This window comes from Ciconia boyciana, chromosome 10 (genome assembly GCF_034638445.1).
Source record: "Ciconia boyciana chromosome 10, ASM3463844v1, whole genome shotgun sequence".
Taxonomy (NCBI): Eukaryota; Metazoa; Chordata; class Aves; order Ciconiiformes; family Ciconiidae; genus Ciconia; species Ciconia boyciana.
In genome coordinates, this window is record NC_132943.1 from 27694646 (window position 1) to 27710481 (window position 15836).

Sequence of the window (15836 nt, forward strand, 5' to 3'; positions counted from 1 at the left end):
AAGACAATGAAAGATACAGTCTTTCATCTTTTCACTGTCTTCAGCTTTGTGAGCAACAGTCTAACTCAATTATTTGCAGATGATATAAGGGCTACTGCTGAAGGACTACGGATCAGTTTATTATCAAAAACATCACCTGAATATATACAATGCCTGTTAGGTTTGCCACAAGGCTAATTTCTTAGTATGCTCTATTTGCCAGGGGAAATATTTCAAATAATTATACAGTTACAGAAAGCTGCATGGAAGAGTTCAGTATAGATCATTTCACTTAAATTGACACTCTTCATTGCTTTCTAGAGTCTTTTAGATTACACAGTGCAATTATATAGCTCAGAAGACAAGCAAACCACCTTTTTATTAAACTTTAATAGAAATAAAGTAGCAAATTTCATAGATGCAACATGATATTAGCCAGAATTCATATAATCCTGATGACAATTTAGGGAGTTCTCCTATTTTTGTTTTTGCCTTCTATTTCCTCGATAGTTTCATGCCTTCACAGATTTTGCTTTTTTCCTTGGGGGGTGGGGGTGGGGAGGTGGTGGTGGGTTGAAGAATACTACGCTATTTACATAATTTTGGCCATTGACTTCAACAAGAATAAGGCTAGAACCAATAACACATTATCATACAAGCAGCTCACAAACTGTAACTAGCTCATTCTTACCACGCTGCTGTGAAGGTGCGATTAGTGATGCTATTATCCTCACTTTACACTGCAGAAAGAATTGTAAGACAGAGGCTGAGTGAGTGCTGAGGGCCTTGGAGGGAAGCAATGTTTGTACAAGAAAATAGACTAAGAAAGAAGCTCTTGGCTCAAAGGGCAAAAAGCACTTTTCATTACTCTGAAAGGAAGAGAAAAGCAAGCTTTAGCGAAGAACACCCTTGTTAGATGTTTAGGTGGAAAATTAGGACAGGACAAAGAAGCAATAATAGTCTCTTTAATCACCCTAGATGTATCTAACTTTAACATACCAGAAAGCATCTGTGCTTCTGTGACTCAAAATGATAATGTAGTGAGAACAACAATATACACTTCCTCTATACACATTCACGTTTAATCTACTGAGAACATGAAGGAGATAGATCTAAACACAAAGTTTAGGGCAAGTTTTGAACATTTTGGAAACTTAAGTATCTGGACATGACTTACATTGCCCATTTATATTTAGATACATTCTTGGCTATGAATCCCCATAGAAAAGATATACATAGCAATAAGTATCAGTGCCACAAAAATCATTGGAATAGAGAGTTTTGTACCATGTTACCATCTATCCTAATTTCTTTGAGTACATTGTTGAAAAATTTTATTGCTTTAACTAGGCTAGCTTTTATCTTCCCTTTGCTGTCTGTATCTGAGCAAAACTTTCCTCCCATGTGCATTCAGAGTTAAACATGAGATTAGTTATATTTAAATCAAGGCTGTGTGACTATTCACCACCTGAAAAGATGGGCTACAGCAGCATGGAGAGTTTATCCCAGAAATTTTGCTCCAGTAGATCAGTGTGGAATTAATACAGAATTAATACAGCTTTGAGAGCTCAAGATAGAAAACACTATCAGGCAAGTAGATTTTTGCATGATTTAGACGTCTTACACTACAAAGAAAGCTGAAACACCTGACCTGAAATGGGGAGCAAGAGGCAAAAACAGACCCCTAACTGTTAAATGTTCAAATCAAGGGCAATACTACTGGAAATGATTCTTGCTTCTAGAAACATAAAACCAAATTAGCAAACAATTTATGTTAAAACAGATTTGCTGATATCTAAGCCTATTGCCTGTCTACACAGAGCTGGGATGTATGCATCACAAAGGCCAATCTGGTGTTTTATAGGCAGGTTTATTTGCTCTTACAGCTTCAGCCATTGATCTTGTTAAATTGGTAAAAATAAGATTATAATCAATATAAAAATAACAATCATAAGAAAAATGTCTATCCTGAATTATTATGGCATAAGATCTATAATGCATCATATAAAATGAGATTTTTTCCTTCCTTTTTATTGCTCAAGCATTAGTTTCCATCTCAGGGACTGGACTATACAGAGGATTGGTAATGAAATACAGATTGGCAATGGAAAAGCAGCTTTTCATCAGCAGGCTGCTAGCTAACTCCTGTCCCATCAACAGAGATCCTCCTTGGCCTTCTGCAGCCAGCAGGCCAGCTGTCCTGCTCCACTTCTTACCAGATGCATTTCCATATCAGAAAAATTAAACACTGCCTGGAATGGAAACTGCCCTGGGCCAGCATGCAGAACTGCCCCCTCACAGGCTGCTGGCAGGCCTGAAGACACAGGCATAAGAGGATGATTGCAACAGTATTGACACCTTGCTTGCTTACAAAAAACAGGCAATGAGCTTCAGCTGCGCTACTGTATTTCGCAACATTCTGTTCAGTTACAGAGCACTTCTGGGGAAGTTTTGAGAAACCACTGCCTATCTTTAGGACAGGTTGCTTTGCTGCTGGGCATGTTTCCTTGCTCTTTTTGATAGTCACACCAATAGTGTTTGGCACCTGGATTGCTCTGCCTTGTGCAGACTCATGTTGAGATTACACTCAACACTTTTCTGAAGGCTACAATTCCAGAGTGGCTGCATAGACCAGCTGCTTGCCAGAAGCAGAAACCTTGGAAAGCTAAGTAGGGAATGTAATTTAACACCCATTCCTTTGACTAGGAGAACACTTTGACCCAAGATATGAAGCAGCAATTACTGAAGTGCACTTACAAAACTGTGGAAAGGAACTCTACTGTAATAATGAGCAACAATATTCTCCAAATGGGTACGTGCGATGCATCATTCAAATGAGCACTCGCACTGAGCACAGGCAAACAGGGGCAGAGACATAATGCACTCAAGGAAACAATGCCAGCCTTGCAGAAAAAAAGATTTCTAGTGAGAGAAAATAGGCTTTTATATCTGGAGATGACTGGGCTTCTGAGGAACACTCTACCTTCACAGAAATAATGGCTCTGTCTATCTTCATATCCTGGACATGCTAGAGCTAGGCAGGTCTTGCCAGGTGCTGCATCTTTTATAGTTTTATGATGTTTTAAAGCTTATTGCCATTATTATTATATCAGCAAGTATTTCTTGGTATTGCTGAGGTCATAGAACACCAAGCAACAGAAGTCACACCTAATCTTCACTTTACAGTCACAGATTTGTTTTTAAGACAGCAGTGCAGGTATCAAGAAAGGGAAAATTCGCATTCTTCTACAAGTCCGTGGTAAAACTGTTATGTACCTCAAGGTCTGGAAGTTAGCCTGCAGCATGAGACTTATATCAGCAACTTAGGAATTCAAGTGCTCCAGGCAAGATATATCACTTATCACTGAAGCCAGGATTAGCATGCTAGACTGAATTATCTAATGATGGGAAGAGAAAACACCTTCTGGAGGAGAAGTCTCAAACTTGGAACAGCCAGAAGAGTGCTCAGGGCACTCACCTCATCTACTTTGCTTCTCCAGGGCAAGAGCAATCTCGTTAGGGATTCTTTTCCTTTTCTTGTGCTGCCCAGCTGTCAAGGAACAAGCTGGAAAGGGAGAGGCATGGCATCTTAGGATTTAGGTTTCTCCAACCTGCTCCTGCAGTTTTGGGTGTGGTGGCAGCTTCCAGATGTTGAAAAAAGCAACAGCAGAAGTAATCAAACCCAATTGTTTCTTTACTCAGGAGAGCTATTGTTTGTGATACTTTTCCTAACCTGAGCTACAGACTACACCAATCTTCAGGTTTGGGGTACAGAAAGTTGTTTTTTGTTTTTGGTTTTTAAAAAAAAAAAACCCACACAAAAAAGTGCCCTAAAATGACAAAACCACCATGTGACTACCATGTGAAACCAACTTCCACCCAGCAGCCAAGAAACCTAGGTTGAGGCTGTGGGACTACTTAAACCATGCCTGTTGTGGTTTGGCAAGTTTCTCTACAGTTGGTGGTTTGAGAAGGGTCCAGAGACACTGCCTGATCACCAATCCTGGACACAGCCACACAGCAGGATATCTCCACATCTGGCAGCATTTACTATTGCTCTCCTGCCTCTGGCAAGGAAAGGAGGAGGGAAAGGGGACTGGCGTGCCACCAGCGCTCTTTAGCTGGCCCGAGGTACGAAGGGGGCATGGCTTTCCATCGTCACAGCCATCAGCTCCAGCCGAGCGCTGCACTGGAACAGCTTTACTTGCTGGCTTATCCCAACTCTGTAGTAGCTGTAGTTGACATCAGAAATTCATTTAGACACTTCATTTCATTATCAGTGTTTATTACTTCCATGAGCACATCACTTAAGCCAGCCAAAGCCAGCACACTTAAAAACCAAAGTTATTCAGAACAGGAAAAACCCCAAACCAAAACATCTAAACCCAAAGGAATTTTAATTTGTTAAGAGCCTGATAAGCAAATCATGACAAAGCGTTTAGCTCTATCACCTCAGAATTCAGCTTTTCTTGCTGTCCCAAGAAGCAAACAGTTTGACCTAGAGCATCCTGTCAATTTTCCCAATTATCTATATAGAAGAAAAAGAAAAGACTAATACTCATCACAATAAGGAAGCTGAAGAACTTTGGGGTTTAACACTTTCCCCAGTGGAAAACTCTTTCTGGAAAAAAGATGGATTTTGTGGGGCAAAATTATGTTTGGGCAGGGGGATAAGGGTGGATGACTCCTAGCTTGCTCACAATAAAAACCTCTCTCACTCCAGAGAACTCCATAGTTTTGAGTGACTCCATAGTTTTGAGTGACACAATATCCTGGGATAGCGCAGTAGTAGAGAAAGTGATGATTTATAGTAGTTGAGAAAGAGGAAGAGGGTGGCAGCAAGAACTAGTTGGCATAGTTGTGATTTTACCACTCAAACTTTCCACTTTTCCACACCAGGGCTCGTCTCTCTCCAGGAAGGTACTAAAATAAAATTATTTCTGGCCTGCACTCTTACAGAGTTTTTTGGGCCCATCTACTAATCAATTATAAAAACAGGCCTCAGTATCCACAAGTTCTTTCAGGGTGCACCTGAAAATAAATATTAAGCAACGGTCCCTACAAAGGCCCGCTAATTAACTTACTCAGACCCTGCCTATAAAGTCCTAAGGTCCTAAGATTAAGTTAAATACTTTTTTCAAAGGTAGCATTCATGAACTCTGTGAGTGTATTTTACAGGTTTTATATCTGATGAGATCACTTCTTGGTTTCCTCTGCTCCAAAGCACACAGAACTCAGGCCAAATTCTGTCCTCATTTAAAACCAAACTGTCCCATTGGTTTCAGATGGGGGTATAGCCTGGGTCAGAACTGGCTCTACTCCTATATTCCTGAATGAGAAAGACATGATCTCATCAGGGCACTACAGATCCTCTATAGGATGCATAGCCATGTACAGAACAGTCTGTACCTGTCAAGCACAAAGCCAGCATGCACAAATTGCACCACACCCTACATGAGTTCTCACAGAAACAGCAATATCCCATTTCCAGTGAAAATGGAAGTAAATGCAAGTGGTACAAATAGCCTATTACACTTTTAAGAGAAGTGTCATTTGATAATTTTTGCTGATATTGAGGCAATTTTTTTTGTTGTTGTTTCCAAGAAGTACTGGGCAGACTCAGTTTGGCCAGAGAATAGCTGCCATGATGCCAACTGAGGAGATTCAGCACTTACTAGGTTTAACCTATGTTGTTCTCCATTAAGACCTCAATTCTTTAGCCTTGATGGGATTTCCAAGAACCTCTTTAGCATCAGCTTTTGTGTTTTTTAGTAAAGAGATGCTTCTAAACTGTAATTAAAACCCCTCACTCTGGAGTTGTGGAAATACATCCTCAGAAAGCAAAGCATAAGTACTGTGCCCCATTTCATACTTCCCACTTTAAGCTTCCAGTTAGTAACCATTCAACATGGCTAAGTGCTTCTCCAACGAACTATGCAGATTACAAGGAAATGTAATATAAAACTGTAGCCAGGTTATCAAGATTGTATATTTAATAACTAACTTTACATGCTCTCCTACTTCTAATGGCTCTCTTGTCCATGCAAAGGGTTTTCTTTGCCTGGGAGATCCAAGTAACCTGTAACATTTAGCAAAAAGGTGTAAGGCAGCCTAAGAGACAGAGCTGATCTCATAGTCATGTAATCTGAAGCCACAGAACAGCTACTTGGTGCAGAGATGGTACAAGCTTGTGCAGAGATGAACACAGCCTCAGAGAATAATCTAACAGCAGTAACTGTACTATAGTGAATGAACACAATTTGAAACCAATTAGCATTATGACAGTTTTGGCAAGTATATTGTGCAAACACCTATAATATTGCAGAGTATTGCTTTAAACAGGGAGAAGGAAATAGGTAAATAAAGCTGTCACGTTTTGCACACATAGCCAATTAGAGACGACCCCAGAAGCTTAGCAGAAGTAGATGATACAGCTTTGTTTAAGTAATTTCAGATTGAGCTTTGTGCTAAAGAGGTCCATCCAATGGTTTCCTTTTTGTCCCCAGAGCTGCTTAACAACTCCCAATCCTATTTGGAATTGGTCAGCATTGCGATGAACATAGGGATCAAAGAAGTGTTTTGGTCTCAAAAAAAATCCACATTTCTAAATTGAATAGTGCAGGAACAGTACCTATGTACTGCAGGACTGAAAGAGATACCGCATACCATCTTTTCAAAGGAGAGCTCCGACTTTCTACCTCATTTGGTAAACACATAGTTATAGGAGTTGAAAAGCATTTTATGGTCCACAAATAGGACACCAGTGACCAGAAACTAAAGAGTCATCTGTAAAACCTACAAACAACGTATTGGAGAACTGAATTCAACCCACACTGAAGAGTACTTAGATTTTATTTAAAATAGGTGGATAATAATGCACTTTATGAATTATGTACAATCCAGCTCACGTATGTATTGCAGAATGCACTGAAAGCCTCCTGCCAGCTGCTACAGGGATCCAACACAAAGCCAGACTGAGGACCCGTGGTGCCTGCCTCAAAGCACGAACTTTAATACATCTCCACTCAGAGACAGAGACCGAACAAGAGAGTGTTTCACATTGTAATTCAGAAGGTGGTAGCCATATCTTTGCAAAGCTTATAGAAAGGAGAAATTCCTTGCATTGCTTCTGACTATTTCTTGAAGCATTTTAAGATATTTTGTGAAGATTTTCAGTTTAATTTTATATAGAGCAAGCCCCCCCAACTGTGAGTAAACAAACAGTGCCTTTATTTTCTGTTCCTGCAGCTAACTGCTTTATCTAGTAACTTTTCAAAACACCCAGCTTCAGAACAAGGTAATATTCGATTTTCTATTTTTTTAGTTTTTCCTGAATATTTGAACTTGAAAGTTACTTCAACTACCAAAAATTAAATGCACTTAGTACATCCATTACAAAATTTTGCAGTAAGTAGTGTTTGTAAGGTCTTATTTCAACATTTTCGCAAGTAAATTTTTTGGCCAGAAAGGATCAGATTTAATTCTACTATATAGACAGAAAGTAAATATAATATTCAGAGGCAAACAAGTCAGTCATTGTAAAAGAGAAAGTCATACAGAGCAATAACACAAAATAATCCTTTCAACAGGAGTTGCAATTTTGCAACCGAGTAGTCTTTCAAAAATAAAAATTAAAGAAAAATATTAAATCCTGCGACAACTTAATCAAAACTAGTATTTAAAATGGGGGAAAACCTTCAGTTTTGGCTTAGCCAAGCCCTTCTTAAATGAGCTAAAACTCCTTAAATAAGTATGGCTAATTTTTGTTTCAGATAACACTGAATCAGATTTGTTGTCAACTGTATTTCAGTCAGCTGAGAGCTAAATTGCATTTATTCCATCTAAATGGAATGCAGGACTTCACTACATTCCTTTCTGCATATCAAGAATCACGCACCATTAGTCTCATAAAACACTGTTAGTCTCAGAGCAACACTGATCGATATATTTCCCCCCCCAAAAGGAAAAGAGTGTACAAATGGGAAGCTGCAGAAAGGACACAGCCTAGAGTCAGGGTCAGAGCACACATGTTTTCATGCACATGCAGAGGATGCGAAGGTGTCTGTACAGCTTAATTCTCACTCTCAGCCAGACTAAAGATGTACATTAATGCTTTCGTTGCTGTACCCATAAGCATCAGTATGGAGGGTCATTATGCCTAATCCCATATGCCAGCCAGAGTGTAGCACAGTTATTTGTCAGATATTCTGGGTTAGCACCATTCTGTTTATTCAACCACACTATAATAAGCGAGATCTTCAATACAGTTGATTGGGCATTTATCTTGGACTTACCATATCTCATGTGTCAAAATGAATATGGACTAATTACTGAAACCATTAAAGCTACACAAATGCTTTGGAGTATTTGTATTGTCACATGCAATTGCTTTTGACTGTATTTTTAAGAAGCAGGGTAGGTGATTTCCTGGTGTATCAGATTTGGGGATGGCAGCTTCCCATGACCACCTTTTCAGCTTCCAGTGGGAAGCTTTTATTTCTCCCCACAAGCAGAACATCCAGCAAGACAAACAAGATGCCTGGGACCTTGAATGCAACCTTGGGGCTAATACCAGTTTTGGTGCGTTTTTTTTTTTTAAATCACTCTTGGTGTCATATTTGGTTAGCAAGAACTCCTATAATAATTTTATCCTGCTTCTGTAATGTGATATCCTACTCACAGTGGCATGCAGTTAGACACTAGTAATAATATTTCTAGACAGAGATAAGAAACAGCCTTTCTATTGCAATTTTTTGTGGTTTCCTTTCTCAGCTTCCATCTTTCCACATCCCACTTTGTTTCCATGGCTTTTGCCTACTTCCAGCAGTAGGCAACCTTGTAAATAACACAGATGCTCAAGTGGCCCTCCTCCTTCCCCCTGCACTGACCTTTCTGCAATATCATGTACAAGGCAGCCAGGCTACAGATTTGTCATTCTGCCACACCACACCAGGAACCGCCATGGGGACTGAAACTGAAAATCCAACTCGGACTTAAAGGCATTTAAGATATGGAAGAACTGGTACAGAGCTTTTGCTTTTTATTTGGCCTGACTTTTCCACCCCTGAGTCCTCAGACAAATTCTGACAGCACTGACCTATTTCAATAGCTACTTTTACCTTGCACTTGACTGTGTCACTCTTCACCACAGGCTCACAAATTGATCTGAGATTCCCTTTTCTCCTGATAGTTAGACAGGAGCAGATTTTCCATATCTCTCCTCAATGAGGCAGGAAATTCTGTCGTTTGACATAAAGACAGGGGCATCCACACTGAACACCTTCCCATTTTAAGCTTCTTTTATCTCTACAGAGGGTCTGTGTTTTTCCCTACTATTTTAGCAGATCTAACCCGTCAAGTTTCTCAATGTGGTGCACTGGTATAGCTTCGCCAGTTAAAAGTACAAATGCATTTTATGCACAGTAATCCTTACAACTCCTCTGTTACATGGGAAAATGTTATTCATGCTCCTCTGTTATTTATAGTCAGAAAAATAACTACTCTAACACAATGCTACACAAACCTGATAAGAACAAAGCCCAATTACTATAACAGGACAACATGTTCAGAACTTGAGAGCAAGGCTGATAAGCAGCCAGATAACACTAATGAGTAAAATGCCTGTAGTCTATTAAATGGCTAATGAAGGTATCCAAGACACCTGTAGCATTTTATAGAGGAAAATATAAAAAGGTCTAAATATGGCATTTAAAAAATACACCATAAGCTCATGGTATACTAATTTGTCCACTTAGAGTGTGGATAAACAAATTATCAGAAAAAGAATATTTTTATTGTACAAGTCTTACCTGGTTATATAGAACAGTATATGTAATGGAAATTAGTAAACATGTCCTGAATAAACAAGTAGACCTGCATAGCAGGGCAAGACTGAGCCTTGGGAAAGAAAGTGTGGAGACTCTGGAGCAGCAGCTGTGGCCATGGGCAAACATCTCCTCCCAGAATTGTATTTGTAAGTGCCACTGGCCCTGCAAATACTTAATCCAGAGGGAGACAGAGACCCTGGAGAAAATACCCAATATTAGCACTACAGCTATTTTGATTTCTCAGCAGGACTGATTTGGGCATGAGCACAGGGCAGAGACTAGCAAGGTAAACACAGACCAAAGCCGAGATGTGTACATCACACACCACTAGTGACCATAAATAGCAGCTGTAGCACCACTTACTGACATTAGTAATATTATCCACCTTAAATGATAAATATCTTAAGGGTTATAAAGTCTGCAACTATCATAACTTCTAGCCTGAAGCAGTGTTTCTCTACTTAACTGATAATTGTGTTCATTTCTTCCTGCTTGTTAGGCAAACAACTAGCAGGTGGAGGAAAAGTCATCACAACAAACCTTACAAAAGGCCTTGTGGTAAATGGCAACAGTTAAGGCCACCAGCAAAATAACTCTAAACATAGTGATGTTCTCTAGCTCCCCATCCAGTTTGCGCCTATGAGATGTGTTGAAAAACATCTGTCTCACAGCAATAGATGTGAGAAAAGATGAGCTGTGGTTTTTCCCCCAAAACAAGGCAAGGTGCACAATAGGCAAAGGCACCAGAGGACACAAGCATGCTTGCTTTTCCCTATTTTTCCTGTGTGACCTCGAACACATCACTTAATTTGTCCGACTCTGAGCTTCTCCTCTGCAAAAATGGAAATAACTACACAGGAGCATTGTAGAATCCACTAACTCTTGAAGACTTTCAAGTACTAAACTTAACCAGCAACAAGTACATAAGACAAAGGCAGCTGTCATGCTAACATACACATAGCAAGGCCTATTGCAATAGGACAAGGTGTAATGGTTTTAAACTAAAAGAGGAGAGATTTAGACTAGATCTAAGGACGAAATTTTTTTACAGTGAGGGTGGTGAAACACTGGAACAGGTTGCCTAGAGAGGTGGTAGATGCCCCATCCCTGGAAACATCCCAGGTCAGGTTGGACAGGGCTCTGAGCAACCTGACCTAGTGGAAGGTGTCCCTGCTCATTGCAGCAGGGGTTGGACTAGAAGACCTTTAAGGGTCCCTTCCAACCCAAACTATTCTATGATAATTTAAGTTGTAATTTCACTGCCCTTGGTGTTTTTCCTTCTCTCCCCAGATATAAAGATAATATGCTACTGTTTTACCACCAGGAAAAGGAAAATCAATTTAACAGGCAGTAGTTTAATACACTGAAAGAGCTCACAAAGACTTCCCAATGATCAAGCCTTGATTAGAGTCTAGTAACCCAATGCTTTGATCTGAATAGGGTAAATGGAAAGTGAGGCTGCTACACGCTGGCCTTGACATTAACTTGTTCTCCCTTTCAAAGGTCTGCATTTAGGCCTCAAACACTCAGAAAGATGACATATTTCTGTTATAAAATATAATCAAGTAGTGCAATTTTAAACATGCCAAGTTGAAGTTCCCATGCCTATCAGTGTTGCATACAAAGATAGTTTGTTTATTAAGACAAGAGCTGCTGCAAGAAGAGAGGGAAGTCACACCAGGGTTTACTCACTGCAGCATGTTCCTCTCCACCCCCCAGCAGCCTCCAGGCTTCACCCGTGACAGCCCGCAGCACGGCACAACCCATGGTCCCCACGGGAATGGGGACTCCTGCGTCCCCACTTCCACAAAGGTGATGGGGGCTGCTCAAAGCTGCTCTTGGAGCTACTCTGTGTGGAGCCAAAATCCTGGCCCCACTGGAGTCAATGGGAAATGTGCCATCAACCCCCACGAGGCTAAGTTTCACCCTTTGTCGAGGCTATGAAGTGTAAACAGCCTTATTTCCAACACCACATTGATATTTGCAGGCTGCAGGAACACGCACATATTCAGCGGCCTGTGTCACTCAAACTGCATGAACTTGCACTGTTCTTTCAGCACAATTTCCAGAAACAGGATGATATTTTTAGGTTCTATTTCATTTTGAAAAATACTTTAAAATAAAATCTGATTTTACATTTATTATTCATACATTATTTCATGACATAGGTCAGTGATAACATTTAATACAACACATCATTGTATCAAGTCATGTCACAAGCTTTATAATCATAATGACATGTCAGATTAAGGCACACCTGAAATACTCTTTTTACAAGCTTTAAGGGTGGCTGCTGCTACTTAGCACTCCTTGAAATTTTTTACCTTTTTTAGACCAAAATACTTCCTTTTTTCCCTGTAATGAGACACATCATTATTTTCCAGATCAAAGTATTAAACTCTATTTTCTAAACAGAAAAGCAGCTGCTTTCAATATCTTTGAGCTTCTAGTATTAAATTAAAACAGCCCTTTTTGACTATGGGGCTTGTCAGGGACTACAATTACTCAGTACCTAACCAGAAATAATGCAAAAAAATATATATAAACAGCTATATATAAGCACAGTACATTTTAAAGTTACAGTGGTCTATTAGTCAATTTGAAGGTTCAAATGCCTTCTAAAATACCTAATTTCAAGAAACATTCCAATATAATTTTTTGTTTGAATTTGGAAAGAAAACATAACAAGATGCTGGAACTTCTAATATAATGCAATATCCATGTTAACCAGCTCCAGGTCTGGACCAAGATACTGAGAAGTTAAAGAAGCTGAAAGCATCCAGTTTATTAGAAAGTGATACTTTAAATTTCTATTTAATAACCTGGATTTAGTCACAGTAGTTGTTCATCATTTTCCCTCTGCAGCAGAGAAGCTGCTGTAAGTCTTGGGTTTCTACATGACTCTGCTCTTCCAACACTTTCAGGTTTTGATTTGTCTATTGTTATCCAAGAACAAACTTCTAATATCAGATTATTGCATAACAATGCTGCAACCATCAGCAGGGACATCTTACAGAAGAGAGTCAGATAACAGCATGGTGCCAGGCAGAGACCAGGAGTACCTGCGCAGACCACAGCCACGCTCTGGCCACTAAGAAATTTTCCCTGAGCAAAGGAGTTTCCAGAGCAAATAAGGTGCTTACTCCACCTACATTTTCCACCACTGCAGGCTACCATTTCCTTTTCTTAACACAGCTCATCGTTCTCAATACCATATGCCATTCTGTAACCATTCAGCTTACCATCAGAGATATTAGCATAAGATTTACTCAGACTTTCACTGTCATGCAGCTTGAACACCTCTGCCCTGGTGTTCCCAGGAAACCAGCTCTTGGGTTTCTTTTGACTCACTCCCACAGTACCAAGATAAGGATAAATAATTCCTAACTTGTAAACCTGGCTACTTGAAGCCCTGTACATCCATTTTGAATAGGTGGAAGAGCACAAGATACCCCAGCCTCCAAAGAAGCAGAACACTCTGTACAGAGTGAAGAAATCATTCAATCTAAATAGTGAAAAATCATTATGTTTTTGTGGGCAAGACGATGCATACAGAGGAAACAGCACTGAAGTTCAAGTATATGCAACAGGGCACAGTTTCAACTAGAGCTGGGGCTTCTCTCATTGTTTGGGAGGACCCAGAAAAAGGAAGAGTCAAAGAAGAGGAGAGAAGGCAGAGCAGCATGCACAAGAGGAAGAAAGAGAAGCAGAACATTTGGAGGAGTGGGTTCAGCCAAAGTTGAAGCAGAACCAGCCCCTTCCTCTGGGCTCAGAAACACAAGTGTTCCCAAGTACAGCACCCACCTGCAGTCACCAGTGCCCACACAGAGGACACCCCTGCCGTGGGTCAGCTGGGGGGACACCCTGCAGCTCCCACTGCCCAGCCCTGGGCAACAGCAGCCACACTGCTCCCAAATACACTCTGTAAGCACTCTCAGTGACCTCCACACCATCTAGCCCGCAGTAAATCCTCATGAGCATTTACTCTGAGGAATTAAGAGATTACTTCACTAGAACTGCCCGAAATAAATACCCTGGAGACAACTTCTTTAATAGTTTACTAAATGAACAAGCCCAGTGTAGTTGATGCATCCCTAAGAGCAGCATGAGATTAAGCAGAGGCCCCCATTGCCCTCTTCCCCCAGTGTCAGCCTTACCCCCAGCACAGGCCAGAGCAGGCATCAGCCTCCTCCTGCACAAGATCTCAGGTCCTCAGCCAGACCCCTCACCTGGCTTCCCACTACAGGCAGCGCCCAGCCTGCCTCCTCTGCTTTTGAGCACCAAGAGTTTCCTTCTGCTTTAGCCAGCATCAGCCACAGGAGCCAGGCTGCATGTACCTTTGTGTTGGTGCACTATGGGCTGAACCCGTAACCCTTTATTAGTGCGAGCAACCCTGCACAAGCTTTAATTTATGGCAGGAGCCAGACAGCCCAGAACCACAGGAGAAGAGAGAAGCGTGTGAGCAGGCATGGAAAAAGTTGGGCTCTCACTGTCCAACTGCTTCTACGAATAGGCAACAAATTTATATGGTTGCTCTTCCAAAGATAACTCTCTTCACTAAATAAATCCCTTGTTCCTCGATGCTAGAATAAATCTAAACACTGTCCTAACCTGCAAGACTGTAGCATACTAACTCCTACAGTACCTTTAGAGGGTATACACACATGTACAGAGAAGAAAGCTCAAGAAATAAGCTATAGCAGTGCACGCAGCCAACGTACAGCAGGAGGGAAGCAGGGCACGTGGAGGCACCGGAAAGCATATGGAAATAGCACCGAGTTTGTCCAATCTGTCACCATAACACAGGGCTGCACATCCTGCTCCAGGTTCTACTGCATGGGGGGAGTTTTAAGACCAGGTTAGCTCAATTTGTCATGGAGTTAACTAATTCCCCTAGCAGGGCCATGCATGTCACTCCACATTCTGGAGGTACTGGCAACTTTAGGAATTATCTATTTTAATGTAAGCTTCAAGCTCGTTTGGAATATTTTTACATCCAAAACACCACCACGAAGTCTGAAAAAGTTCTAAGCATTAATTTTTCTTTAAATCAAGCACAGCTTATGCCCAAGTGCTCCCAGAGTGTCAGGCACTTCCAGAGTGAAAGCCACACCAAGCCAACATCTAGACTGCAGAAACTCAGCACCAATGCACAACAATGATTATACAGATTCAGCACTTCATAAATTCTACAGTTTGTGTCACATTCAAACAACATGAAAGAGGAGCACAGTGAGGACACATAACAAATTTTCTTTTGAAGGAAAAAAGAATCTAGCCACCCTCTTGGTAGCTTTTTTCACCTGAAATTCACTTGTCCAGAAAGAGTAACCAATGCACCCAGTGGAGATACCTCAGCTGAGAGTTCAGAATTTAAATTCAATTATGAGTAATTCCCTATGCTTTCAATCAAGGTTTTCTCCATTTCAAGACATAAGCTTCAGACCAGAACAAAGTAACTCAAGTGACCACTCAATACCAGCCAAATGCCTTAAGGCATTCCCAGATACTTACAGAAGATCCAAGAGCAGAGAAAGGAATGCTTTTCTCAAGGGGTTTTCTGCATTGTTAACCTTGGAGACCCCTGCATCATTGGCCTCATCTCTCCCACCTACTGCCCTTGCCTGGGAGGCCAGCAGCTCCATGCTCAGGTTTATTATTCCAGGTCAGGTGCCACCACAGGTGCACCTAAAGTTAGACCTCCAAGTTCAAATTAAGGCTACTTGATCTGTCATTCATGGAAATACACAACAGGCATGCAAACCTCCCAGCTGCTGTAGTTCAACACAAAAAGGTTGAGACTTGCTGCTTGAGCTTATGCCAGGACCCAAGGAAATATCCCGGCTCTCTAGAGAGTCCATTTTAGCTCCTTCAGACAAGAGAATGAGCCCTTGCTGAGCCCCATGCCAGCTCTTACTAACTATAACCATCAGCCCAGGCACAGCCACATGAACCATCAACCAAAGCAAGCCCCATGGTAACACAAGCAGAAGCCCAAGCACTCTCTTCCAGTATTAGGCAAGTGGATTT